This window comes from Oryctolagus cuniculus, chromosome X (assembly GCF_051225735.1).
Source record: "Oryctolagus cuniculus isolate XC-2025 breed Fujian yellow rabbit chromosome X, ASM5122573v1, whole genome shotgun sequence".
NCBI lineage: Eukaryota > Metazoa > Chordata > Mammalia > Lagomorpha > Leporidae > Oryctolagus > Oryctolagus cuniculus.
In genome coordinates this window covers 91,826,619-91,840,821 of record NC_142888.1, presented here as the reverse complement: position 1 = coordinate 91,840,821, position 14,203 = coordinate 91,826,619, and the positions used below count along the sequence as shown (strand labels likewise).

The window sequence follows — 14,203 nt, the reverse complement described above, 5'->3', positions numbered from 1 at the left end:
TTAGCAAACAGCATTTCAGCAAAGGGAACAGCAAATGTTAAGGACTCAAACCTCCTTTTCTTGGTTACAGTATGAGGTGTAACTAAAAAGTGCTTCCTACCTCTTCTTTTCACAATTGTTGATCCCTAGTAATATCATTGCACCCAAGCTCTGTCTCTGATTACTTTACTATTTTTTTGACAGGTAGAGTTAGACAGTGAGAGAGAGAGACAGAGAGAAAGGTCTTCCTTTTTCCATTGGTTCACCCCCCAAGTGGCCACTACGGCTAGCACATTGCAGCCAGCACTACGCTGATCCGAAGCCAGGAGCCAGGTGCTTCCTCCTGGTCTCCCATGCAGGTGCAGGGCCCAAGCACTTGGGCCATCCTCCACTGCACTCCCAGGCCACAGCAGAGAGCTAGACTGGAAGAGGAGCAATCGGGACAGAATCCGCTGCCCCAACAGGGACTAGAACCCAAGGTGCCGGCGCCGCAGGCAGAGGATTAGCCTAGTGAGCCGCGGCGCCGGCCGGGAAAAGTTTTCAATTAGCAATAATCGTGCCTTGGATAAATCTCATTGGCTACGATACTGCCACTGCGCAAAGCTTGATTACTATATCACAGTCTCAAATAGAAGGGTCTTCACAAAGTTCATAGGAAAAAATTTATGAAAAAAAAAGTACGGATTTAAAACATTTTGGCCCCAAAAATAGTGTCCCAAAAGCAAATCTACAAGAAAGAGATTACTTTCACTGCACAATTGAGGAAACTGAGGCCTGGAAAAGACAGATAACTCACGCAAATTTACATACTTTGCAAGGGCCAAGCCTGGAGAAAACAATTCTTTGGCATGAAAATTGTTCTCCATTCACTATTCCCTTCCCCAGATTATTTTCATCTCAATTTGATTACCAAAAGTTGCATTGCCATTGACCATGACCCCTAGACCAAAATTACCTCTATAAGGCACACAATATCTATAGAATGGCTATGAGGGTTTATTTCTCAGTTTCAAGTCAATGTGCTTACTTGTATTAATTCTTCCATTTTGATTTCAGCTGGCTGTGTCCCCCAAAACAAAGGCTAAATCCATCTTTATGACTCTTGAAATATGCCAATTAACTAACCATGGCCAGGAGATGCTGCATGTGCCCGTCCTCAAAAGGCAGCTAGCTAACGCGGTGTTACCACAGAACGTGGGACCCTCTCCCAGCAGAAACTGCAACTGGAGCGACCTCTGCCTAAGAAGAGAGGGTCAGCTGGTAGTTTCTCTCAGTCAAGGAGACTGTAATTGACTGTACAGGAGTTACCTGCAAATGTTTGAAAAGAGGCCTTTGCATTCAAGGGATGTGAAAGGTGAGAGAATTAATAATAGACTCCTCTTGGATGTATATTTAGAAATGCTGAGAAGGTTCAGGGCTGGTGAAATCAACCTATGTGTTAAAGTTTTTGAGACTGATCTTCCTCTAGCAGGAACTGTGTGAAGCAAAAGAGGGTGGAGGAGTAATAAAGTCCTTCTTGATTATATATTATCTCTACCGATGGGTTGTTGTTGTTGATTATTCAATGAAATTGATTTGCAGCCCAGCTGGTAGAACTGTTAACATGGTGTGGGGAGGTGCATTAATTCCTTTATTCTGATTATAGTCGAAAGGAGGGTCAATTTATTTCCATCAAAATACATGTAAGTTGGATCTCCAGACAGCCAGGTTCTGCACCCATTGATCTTCCCAACTGAGGACTAAAAATGTTCAAAAAGGGGTGGGCATTTGGTCTAGTGGTTAAGATGACAGTGAAGATGCCCATGTGCCACACCACAGTACCTGAGTTTCATTCCTGGCTCCAGCTCATGATGCCAGCTTCCTGCTAATGCAGATCTTGGGAGGCAGCAGAGATGACTCAAACTAGTTGAGTCCCTGCCACACCCACACCTTGCCCCCCCACAGCGGTCTGGGCATTTGGGGAATTATCCAGTGGATGGAAGATCAATCTCTCTCTCTCTCTCCCCCTCTCCTTCTCCCTCTCCCTCTCCCTCTCCCTCTTCCTCTCCCCCTCTCTCTCTGCCTCTCAAATAAAGAAATACATTTTAAAATTCTCCAATTCCTGTGCATTTCCTGTGGCCTATCCAAAAATACATACTTCTCATTGTTACTAAGTTTTTAAAAGAGAAAATGTTCAAAAAACAACTGTACTGAATATGTACAAATTTTTTCTTTGTCATTATTCCCTAAACAATACAAGCAATGATCATTTCCATGTAATTTACATTGTATAAGGCATTAGAAGCAATCTAGAGATGATTGAAAGTACACAGGAGAATGTTCCCAGGTCATTGACAAATATTAGGCCATTTTATATAAGGAACTGGAGCATCTATGGATAATCAAGAGATGATTAAAGTATACAAGAGGATATGCTTAGGTCAAATGTAAATACAATGCTACTTGACATAAGAGACTAGAGCATGTGTGGATTTAGGTATCTGAGGGGAGCCCTGGAAGCAAACTCCACAGATACTAAGAGCTGACTGTATTTCATTTGTTTGACAGTTTGCAGACAGGGGTCGATGGAACATAGGATTCCTTTCATAAAAGTTCACTTTTAGAAAACTTTGGTGAAACATGGCTATTCTAGAGTTTAGGGGAGTCCAGGTTTTAGGAAAGGAAAATCAGAGGCCGATGATGAACACAGCCTGCAATTCTTCTGCCCTCAGCGTAACACAACATGCTTCAGCTCCACACCGGACCACTCCCCAAGTGACTTCCACAGCTTCTCTGAGATGAATTAGGCCACTTAATTAGTGTTCTATTTGCCACTTAAGCCTTTAAAAGCTTGAGAAAAACAGAACTGGCAATGTACATAAAAGATGTGTCTTAAAATAGAAAGGAAAAACGTAAATTAGCTGAAAATAGCCCCCCCCCCAATCAGTTCCTTCCAGGTGGGAACCTAGTCTCATTCATAGTTGAACCCACCGCAGGGATTAACATAGTGCCTGGCACCCAGTAGGTACTTGATTGAGTTTGTTATAATTGAATTGAAAAGGATGTGTAAAGGAATTAATGGAGGTAATCCATTGTAAAGATATTTAAAGGAGCAAGTTATATCCTGACTCCACCTAGGGTATCAAGCTGTTGATCTCATGTGGCTCTGTTAATGTGAGAACTCAGGCCCACTTTTTACCTATTATCAGAAAAGGTGACTGCACCAAGCCCTCCTGCCTACCCTCTCCCCATTACTGGAGTTCACATCACAGGGGCTTTTAATGCAAAGTTTTTCAGAAAGCAGAACTCTTGCGTGTCCGCAGTCAACAACTGACTCATTTTAAGATGATGAAATCCTGTGTAGTCACATGGTCTGATACTGTTCAGGTATTTTTTTTTCTAATCCAGAAATGACTTTAGAAATTTCTGTCACACTTACAACAAACTGTCCCATTACTGAAGTGTTTGCAAACCATAAATCTTGCCTGGAAACATGTTTCTTGATGACATCAATTTAACCATCAGGAAGAAAAAAACAAAGGGGTTCATTCTAAATGTTGGCCCAATATCTATGAGTGATTAAAGAATCCTGGGCTACTGAAGAAGAGGCTGTGTACTATAACAGGGTGCTACTGAGACTATTAAATACGCACTTCCTTCCTGCTGTACTTGCTTGCATAATGAAAAGCTGTCTATACCAATGAAAAAGCTAAGTCTTAATAATGCAAGCTTTCTTACGATATTTTATTATGGAAAAATAATACACATTACTTAAAATATGCAGAAGGCTTTAAGTTGAAAACCAACTTCTCTCCCCACAGCACACCTCAGACTAGCACTAATACATACCAGTCCCAACCTCCAGCAGTAACTACTGTTTTTTTTTTTTTTTTAGATTTATTTATTTGAAAGGTAGAATGACAAAGAGATCTTCAACAGCTGGTTCACTCCCAAGATGGCCTCAACAGCCAGGGCTGGGGCAGGCCAAAGCCAGGAGCCAGGAACTCCATCTCAATTTCCCAAGTGACGGAAGGAACCCAAGTACTTGAGCCATTATCTGCTGCCTCCCAAGGTGCCTGCTTCTCAGGGTCAGTATTAGCAGGAAGATGGATCCAAATTAAGGAGTCGGGACTCATGCCAGGTACTCCTATATGGGATGTCAGCATCCCAAGCCAGAATATTAACCACCGTGCCAAACACCCTCCCAGCCACCACTATTTCCTTTCGGAAATCGCTATATATATAAAAAACTGTATTATACACACATAAATAATACCATACATACTATTTACAATTTGCTTTTCAACTTAATATATCTTAGATCTCTTTCCCAGTAAGAATATATATAACATTCTATTCTTTGTGGCAGCTACATAGTATTTAATAATCTAAATTACCACAGCATATTTAACTTGTCCCCTATTCATGTACATTTGGCTGTTTTTAGTTTTTGTTATTACAAATGGCCATCCTTGTACATATTTCCTAGGGTACATGAATTACTGGATGAAAAGTAACATGGGAATGCACATGGTGCAGCCACTTCAGAAAATGGCTTGGTGTTTCTTCAAACAGTTAATCATACAGCTACCACTTGATCCAGCAGCCCCACTTCCAGGTATGCATCCAAGAGAAATTAAAATATATTTTCAGGCAAAAACTTGTACACAAATATATTCATTCCAGCATTATTATAAAAGCCAAAAAGTATAAACCAACTATGTCCCTCAACTGATAAATGGGTAAGCAAAATACACTTTATATACACATACAATTTCATTCTGCAGACAATGTAATATTCCTCAGGCATAAAAAGAAATGAAGTACTGTTTCATGCCAGTGCATGGATGAAGCTCAGAAACATTAGAATAAGCGAAAGCCCGCAGAAGCTCACATATTATGTGATTGCATTTTTGTGCAATGTCCACAATAGGCAAATCTATAAAGACAGAAAGTATATTAGTGGTTGCCAGGAGCTGGGAAAAAGGAAGGGAATGTAGAGTGACTACTAATGGGCATGGATTTTCTTTTTAGGGTGATGAAAAATCCTCTGGAATTAGATGGTGGTGATGACTGCAAGACCCTGTAATTCACTAAAAGACATTGACTTGTACACATCAAATGGGTAAATTTTATGGTGCAGGAATTCCACCTTGATAAAGCAGTTTTTAAAAAACGTAACATAAAACCTTCCAAAGGAGGGTCAGTGTGCAATATATACATTCCACTGGAACACTATTTATCTTGGGATATTCTCTACATACCTCAGAAAAACTTTGCCTTTATCTAATTTCTCCCACTAGACAGTTAAAATGTTTTCCTCATTTCCTAAAGGAAATGGCTGTGTTTAAATTTGAAGAGAAAAAAATTAAATCAAAGATTAGCTTTCAGAAACAAGCTTAAATGTCTTTTTTTAATAGTTTCTGTGTTGCTGTTGTTTTTTCTAATTATAAAAGTAGCACATATTCACTGTATGAAATTTGGAAAAGACATAAAAGCCTAAAAAGAAGAAAGTAAAGATTATTTGTCATCCCACCACCCAGAGATAATCATAGCTAACATTTAAGTGTATTTTCTCTAGTCTTTTAATCTACTTTTGTTTATGAAACGGAAGGCACACTCTGTATACACAATTTCATATCTTACTTTCTTATTTTAATATTATGATACCATGAGCATTTTCTCATTTGAAAACATGATTTTTAATGGCTTCATAATTTTCTATCCTATGCCTATACTGTAATTTATTTAACCAGTTTCCAATTTTAGAGTATTTAGTTGCTTCCAAATTTTGCAGCAACCATTGTTCTTGTAGCTAAATCTTTTTGCACATCCTTAATTATTTCCTTGGGATAAATACCTAAGAGTAGAAATGCTGGGTCAAAAGATATGCACATATTAAAGTTTTTGGTTTGTATTCTCAAATTACCCTTCAGAAAGGTTACACCAATTTGTACCTCCACAGAAATTACTGAAGTGCCTGTTTCTGCCTCAACCTGGCCAACACTGCCTTTGATCTTTTGCTTTAAAATTTTTAGCAACTGTTAATGTGTCAGACATTAATGAAATATGAGTACATTGTTATTTTAAGTTATGTGTATTGGCCATTTTTCATTCATTTCTTGTGTTTTACTTATTTATGTATTTGAGAGGCACGCTGACAAAGACAGAGAGAGAGCAAGAGAGTGTACCCATCTATATGTTGGCTTATTACCCAAATGCACACAATGGCAGAGGCTAGGCCAGGCCAAAGCCAAAGACCAGGAACTAAATTCAGGTCTCCTGTGTGGGTGGCAGACACTCAAGTACTTGAGCCACGCATTAGCAGAATGCTGGAGTCAGGAGCTAGAGGTGGGTATCAAACACATGAACTCTGATATGGGATGCAGGCACCTTTATTTCTGAAGAGATTAATTGATTTATTTGAAACGCAGAGTAAGGGGGGAGGGGAGCGAGCACTTCCCTGTGCTGATTCACTCCCCAAATGGCTACAACAGCCAGGTCTGGGTGAGGCTGAAGTCAGGTGCCATCTTGGTCTCCCTTGTGGGTGGCAGGGACCTAAGTACTTGAGTCATGTCTATTGCCTTCCTAGATGTATTAGCATAAAGCTAGATCAGAAGTAGAGTAATTGGGACTCGAACTGGCACTCCAATATGGTTGGCTTAACATGCTGAACTGTAGTGGGATTCACAGAGGGGCGGGACACCAGGGCTTTCAGCAGCAAGCAATGTTTATTCCTGTCAGCCCTGGCTCAGCAGATTCACATCCATAGACTGAGCCCCTAACACAGAGGAATGTTGTCTTGTAGCTCCTTTGTTAGTTCCCCTTCAGTCCCTTTGTCTCCCTTATATGGTAAAATGCATTCTGATTGGATGCTCTAATGCTACAGGGTTGTGTATACATAGGAGGATACTGATAATGGTTTCCTTCCCTTTGTTCTGGGCAGGTCCTTAACTTCCACTTTGATCCCTGAGAGTCCCTACCATAAAACCACAAGCCTGGATGCAGAAGTCTTAACCCAACTAGACTAAAACCCACCCCTCTGTCTTTTTGGTATGTAAATTGTCCATTTATCCCTTTTGTCTTTTTGTCTGTTGTAATGTTTTTATTTTTTATTAATATGTAAGAGATGTTTATGTAGTAATATAATATCAAACATTTGTCTATCACAAAGACTTACCTTTGAAAGGCATCTGCCCACTTACAGTATTATTGTATTTCTCTGGAGTCTTAATGTCTTCATCAGGGCAAAGTTTTTCAGAATCCAAAGAGGGAAAAGGACAGAAATATTTTTTCTCTCTTTCCACCACAAGCTAGAAGATATAAGGAACCCACAAATGATCTTAAAAATAAATGGACCACGTTATTAGAGAAATAATTCAGTCTCCCCTATGGATTCATTAATGGTCTCTATAAACACCTTTTCTCCCAAGTCTCTCTGGGCACCTAATGCTGGTTCTAAATCAACAGCCCTAGAGGCTGGAGCTTGCTCAAACCTTCCCTTTGCACCAACAATTCACACTGAAGTTTTCTTCATCGTGGTAGGCACCTTAACACTTGCTGGTACTTAAAGAGCAAACTCTTGAGATTCTAATCACTAAGTCTAATTACAACGAAGGGAAAAATTTCACTAAAAAGTTAATAAAAGAAAACAATCATTAAGCCAAACAGAATCTCATTCTCTTGACGGCCTGATAATGTGCATTAGCCTGTGTTTCTAAAACCTGACTCCTGAACCATATCTATACATAAGCGGGAGACTCTCCCCACTTTACAACACATGAGAGGACGGTTCTTGGGGACCTCATAGAATATGCCCACTCTGCACCATGCAGAGGCCTGGGGTAGAGAGACTTGGCTTATTCGCAATTTGCTGTGGTTTCAGTGGTATCCGAAGGCCCTGAGGTTCAAACATTTCTTTTTTGACCTTCTTTTTTTTTTTGGCAGGCAGAGTGGACAGTGAGACAGAGAGACAGAGAGAAAGGTCTTCCTTTGCCGTTGGTTCACTCTCCAGTGGCCACCGCGCCTATCCGAAGGCAGGAGCCAGGTGCTTCGCCTGGTCTCCCATGGGGTGCAGAGCCCAAGCACTTGGGCCATCCTCCACTGCACTCCCAGGCCACAGCGGAGAGCTCGCCTGGAAGAGGGGCAACCGGGACAGAATCCAGCGCCCCGACTGGGACTAGAACCCGGTGTGCCGGCGCCGCAAGGTGGAGTATTAGCCTACTGAGCTGCAGTGCTGGCCTCTTTTTTGACCTTCTATGGACTGAGTTGTGTCCCCCACCCTACCCCGTCACCAGCACCAGACTCATATATCCAAACCCTAAGCTCCAACATGATGCTATTTGAAGATGGAGCATTTAGCATATAATCGGGCTTAGAGGGTTTTATGAGAGTGGGACCTTAGTGATTATGATTAGAGGAGGAGACAGCAAGGGTGATATTTTTACTGTGTGAAGATACGGTAAGACAACAGCTTGTTTGCAAACCATGGAGAGCCCTCACCAGGAAATGAACTGGCTAGCACCTTGATCTTGGACTTTTCAGCCTCTGTAACTATAAAAAATAAATCTGTGTTGTTTAAGCCACCTATTCTTTATTATTATTATCATTATTAATATTATTTTGTCATGGTAGCCTGAACTAAGTAATGCTCACTGATTTAATGCTTAAAATGCCACTATGAATTTAATTGAGTATTTAGTGCTCAGTACACATGCCAGCAACTGCACAAAGTTTCATCAGTCAAAGAGTGAGGAGTATTTGGCTCCCTCCACAGGCACAGCGGGCAGATAAGGCACAAAGGGGAAGAAGAGCGCTTGAGGAGGGTAGATGAGGGCGACACCAAACAGACAAGGGATAGCTGCAAATATACTGCTGTTGCCTCAATAGGCATGAGTGAATAGCAATTCCTTTCAGGTAGGCAACAGTGTCAGCATTCCAGTGTTCCTCTGTGCCCAATGAGTCAAAGAAAAAACAAATATCTAAATTTCTCTTCTATCTTCACAGCAGAGCCTTATTACATAACTGTATCTAAGGGCCAAGACGAGTTCTAATCCTTTACATGTCCAAATTCATTTATATTTCACAATCACCCTATCAACATGGCTATTATTATTATTATCTTCATTTTACAGATAATGAAACCAAGGAATGGAGAAAAGGCAGAGCTGAGATTTGAATCCAAATCTGGGAGACCCGAATGGGGCCAGCATTGTGGTGCAGTAGGTTAAACCACAGTTTACAATGCCTGCATCCCACATGAGTGCCAGTTCAAGTCCTGGCTGCTCCAATTCCAATCCAGACCCCCACCCCACCCCCGATAATGCACCTAGCAACATAGCAGAAGATGACCCAAGTGCTTAGAACACCTGCCACCCATGTGGGAGACCTGGACAGAATTCCTGGCTCCTGGCCGCAGCCTGGCCCAGTCCCAGCTGCTGTGGCCCTTTGGGGAGTGAACCAGCGGATAGAAGACCTCTCTCTCTCTCTTCTCTCTCTCTCTCTCTCTCTCTCTCTCTCTCTCTGTGTGTGTGTGTGTGTGTGTCTCCTTCTAACTCTGCATTTCAAATAAATAAATAGATAAATAAAGCTTTTTTTAAAAGAATTGGGAGACTCCAAAATTCATATACAAATCTGTGTTTGGAAGCCATTTGTCCATTGTTAAAAAGATAGTATTCAAGCCAAAAAGTCACTATTACTGCTCCATTTCTGCTTTTTTTGCCATGTCTTGGACATTCTTTTTTATTTTTAAAGATTTATTTATTTATTTGAATGGCTGAGTGACAGAGAGCAAATGGGGAGAGAGAAATCTTCCATCCACTGGTTCACTTACCAAATGGCCACAACATGTTTTATATTCACAGGCCAAAAAAACAAAAGGTCTAATTAATTCACAAACCCTGAATACAATATATTGTAATATAATGGCCAAAGAAAACGGATCCAAATAGAACTGAGTTTGAGTATGGCTTTGCCACTAACAATGTGACCTTAGGTAAGTAACTTCACTTCCCTGAGTCTCATTTTCTATAAAATCAAACACAGTAGTGGTTGCTACAAGCAGCAAATAAAATGTTGGATATAAAAGTGCTTTGCAAACTTTAAGGGATATGTAAATTGTGACTATGTTAATATAGTCAGACATATACAAAGAAAACTACCAAAACTCAGAATTGCTGAAGGAATGGCTTAAAACCCTAACAGGAAAACACTACTGAATTATAAGTCAGGTATCACTCATTTATTATTACTATTATTTTGACCATCAAGGTTTTAGGAAAAGCAGGTGTAATGTGAAGCACATGAAATAGTAAATCGACAACTGTGGAAAACTTAAGAAAATTTGTAGGCAGTTTTTTAGGACTGTAGATGGCACTAGTTCTTCAGAATGTTTTATTTCTCTGTAAAATGTATGGCTTCCCTTTTTCTTGAATTGGTGTGTGGTGAGGATAAAGGATTACCTATGATGAAATCTTCAATACTCTAAAGGAAAGAAAAGTGTGTGTAGGCACATTTTAAGCCAGAAAGGTCAAATGCCATAGCCATCCTGCCTCTCCCCAAACACATCTCTAGATCCAGTGCCCCACCTGAGCCCAGACAGTCAGGGTTGCATTGTTGCCATATGACCACTAGGGGCATTCTTCGAGGCTGCTAAATTCATAGAAATTAGTGTAACCAGAAAAATTTTTCTTTCCTTAACTTTTCTGAGACAGGCTAAAGCTTTTGAAAAGTGACCACACAGAGGCCGGCACTGTGGCGTAGCGGGTAAAGCTGCCACCTACAGTGCCGGCATCGCATATGGGCGCCAGTTTGAGACTTGGCTGCTCCACTTTCCATACAGCTTTCTGGTATGGCCTGGGAAAGCAGTATATGGACCAACTGCTTGGGCCCCAGCACCCACGTGGGAAACCCAGAAGAGCTCCTGGCTTCTGGCTTCAGATCGGCCCAGCTCCCACAGTTGTGGTCATTTTGGGAGTGTTCCAGTGGATGGAAGATCTCTCTCTCTCTGTGCCTCTGCCTCTGCCTCGCTGTAGCTCTGCCTTTCAAATAAATAAATAAATCTTTGAAAAAGGAAAGAAAGAAAAGTGACCACACAAAGAAGGTAAGGAAAAACAATACTGAAATTGGCAATGAGTTCAGAGAATACTAATTTCTTGCCTCCATTTTTATAAGCCCTAATTATATAACTTGGCAGTTATCTACTAAATTTTACATGAGCATATTCTTCAGCCAAGAAATTCCACTTCCAAGTCTCTAGCCAGAGAAATTCTTGCACATGAGCAGAATAGAAGAGTTTAGAAGAAATCTCATTACAGCTCTGTTTGTAATTTCAAAAGAAAGAATGAGGATGGGGAAGAGGAAAGCAGGAAGGGATGGAAGGAGGAAGATGGGAGAAAGCATAAAAGGGGAACATTTACATCCACTGGTTTATCCAAACAGTTGGACACTGTGTAGGCTATAGTGCAACCATTTAAAAGGAGAAGATCTGTCTATACTAACATCGAAAGAGCTGTAACATATATTGTTGAGTGGAAAAGCAAGCTGTAAAATAAAAGTAGGATATTATTTATGTGAAAACCACATGAAATTCAACAATATATTTCTATTTGTGTATCTAAATATGTACATATATATTTTTCTAGAACTTTTAGAAAGATTTACTTATTTGAAAGGCAGAGTTACAGAGAGACATAGGCAGAAAGAGAGAGAGAGAGGTCTTCCATCCGCTGAGTCACTCCCCAAATGGCTGCAATGGCTGGAGCTGGGCCGATCTGAAGCCAAGAGCCTGGAGCCTCTTCCGGGTCACCCACGTGGGTGCAGGGGCCCAAGGACTTGGGTTATCTTCCACTGCTTTCCCAGGCTATTAACATGGAGCTAGATTAGCAGCAGAGCGGTCGGGACTCAAACAGGTGCCCATATGGGATGCTGGCACTGCAGGCAGCAGCTTTACCCACTATGCCACAGCGCCGGCCCGGATACATGTATATTTAAATAAAAAGATTTCTGAGGAGATGCACATCAAATTAGTGGTGAAAGGTATGTCAAAGAGAATGTTGTTCATCTTTACTGTGATTTTCTAATGAGAATGTATTTAATATATACATATATTTTTCCCCTTAAATTATAAAACATAATTGTAACCTGAAACCCTAGACCAGAGACAGAAAGTGGCTTGTGAATGGTATTATAACAACCAGGGGCCATCCTCAGTCTAGCTCTGACAGTTCCCAATCATCTGCTCTTATCCAGACTCCATCTGACTGGCAGTCTCCATAGCCATCCTAGGCTCTTCCCTAGTCTTTAGAGTTTTCTGCTGCTCTTAAAAGACAGCATTAATAGGCTGGCACTGTGGCATAGTCAATAAAGCTGCAGCGTGAACCATATGGGTGCCGGTTCAAGTCCTGGCTGCTCCACTTCTGATCCAGCTCTCTGCTGTGGCCTGGAAAAGCAGTGGAAGATGGCCCAAGTGCTTGGGTCCCTGCACCCGCGTGGGAGACCCAGAAGAGGCCCCTGGCTCCTGGCTTTGGATTGGCTCAGCTCCAGCCATTGCAGCCATTTGGGGAGTGAACCAGTGGATGGAAGACCTCTCTCTCTCTCTCTCTCTCTCTCTGCCTCTCTGTAACTCTGCATTTCAAATAAAACAAATACATCTTTAAAAAATTAATTCATTCAATTTCATGGACTAATTTTAAGTGTCCACTATTTGCTAAGGACTGAGAATAAAATTACAGATAAAAACAAACATGGCCGTTTCTCAGTACTTTTGAGTTTTGCAAAGTGCTTGAGGTCAGTACCAGGGTTCAGTTTCATCTCTGCATGATTTAGGACAAGTATCCCAGTGACTTCATCTGTAAAGTGGCAAAAGAATCTTACCTGTGTGACAAGGTTATAGTGAGGATTCAATATAGTGCAACAAATTCATGAAAAAAAGTATCTGGCATATAGCAACTGCTTGGAGATGTTCACCTCTCTCCTTTGTACTTCATATTTTCTTGTGCTAAGCTTTCTGAAATTATAATACTTATTATTATTATAGCAAACATTTGTATAGTTTTCATTATGTACCAAGCACATTCTAAGTGCTTTATACCTATTAATTCAACCCTATCAACAAACTTATGATATAGATACTGTTATTATCTCCATTTCCAGATGAGGAAATTGAGGCATTAGTTAACCAATTAGTTAACCAAGGTCGCATGAGGTATGAAGCCAGGAAGTCTACTGCAAGACTCTGTGGTTTTCACAGCTTTTCTGTTTCTCATGAGTATTTTTGTGGTTACAGAGATAGTCCCTCTTCCCTCATCCGTGATCTATTTATCTTTGTTTTCATTCATTCAACAGATATTTATTGAAAGAATATGATGTGGGTCCGGCGTTGTGGCATAGCGGGTAAAGCCACCACCTGCAGTGCTGACATTCCATATGGGCGCTGGTTCGAGTCCTGGCTGCTCTACTTCGATCCAGCTCTCTGCTATGGCCTGGGAAAGCAGTAGAAGATGGCCCAAGTCCTTGGGTCCCTGCACCTGCATGGGAGACCTGGAAGAAGCTCCTGACCATGGCGGGCATTTAGGGAGTGAACCAGCAGATGGAAGACTCTCTCTCTCTGCCTCTCATTCTCTCTCTGTGTAACTCTGACTTTCAAATAAATAAATAAATCTTAAAAAAAATAGAAAGCCTATGATGTGTTAGGCACTGGGAACAAGATAAAGTCCCTGCCACCACAAAGAGTTTCTAATGGTATAAGGCAGGTGAATGGTGGTAATAGATTTTAAATTGATATAAAAATGATATAAAATATAGCATCATGTACTCATTTATGTTTTGAACAAAATAAAGCAGCGATGAGTCTTATTCACTTTGCCTGCACTGCAGTCACTAGCTGCATATTACTGCTGTTTCTTTTTCCTGTTTGAAGAAAGTTGGGTTTGCTGCCTATTGTACTGAGTTCACAGGAATGCCTCAGCCTCTATGATGGCTTCTTTATCACATGCCCTCTTACATACTGAGATAGTACAAAACTGCAGCTTACTTTTCATTTTTATAAAGATTTATTTATTTATTTGAAAGGCAGAGTTACAGAGAGGCAAAGAGAGAGAAGAAAGAGAGAGAGAGAGAGAATATGAATGAATCTTCTATCCTTTGGTTCACTCCCCAAATAGCCACAATGGCTGGAGCTGCGCCAATCTGAAGCCAGGAGCCAGGAGCTTCTTCTGGGTCTCCTATGTGGGTACAAGGACTTGGA

At 41.0% G+C, this 14,203-nt stretch overlaps 1 pseudogene; it reads right to left on the bottom strand.

The window, feature by feature from the left end:
* Positions 1 to 434: 434 nt before the first annotated feature.
* LOC127485099 (U4 spliceosomal RNA) lies at positions 435 to 584 on the bottom strand (annotated as a pseudogene).
* Between the last annotated feature and the right edge of the window lie 13,619 nt (positions 585 to 14,203).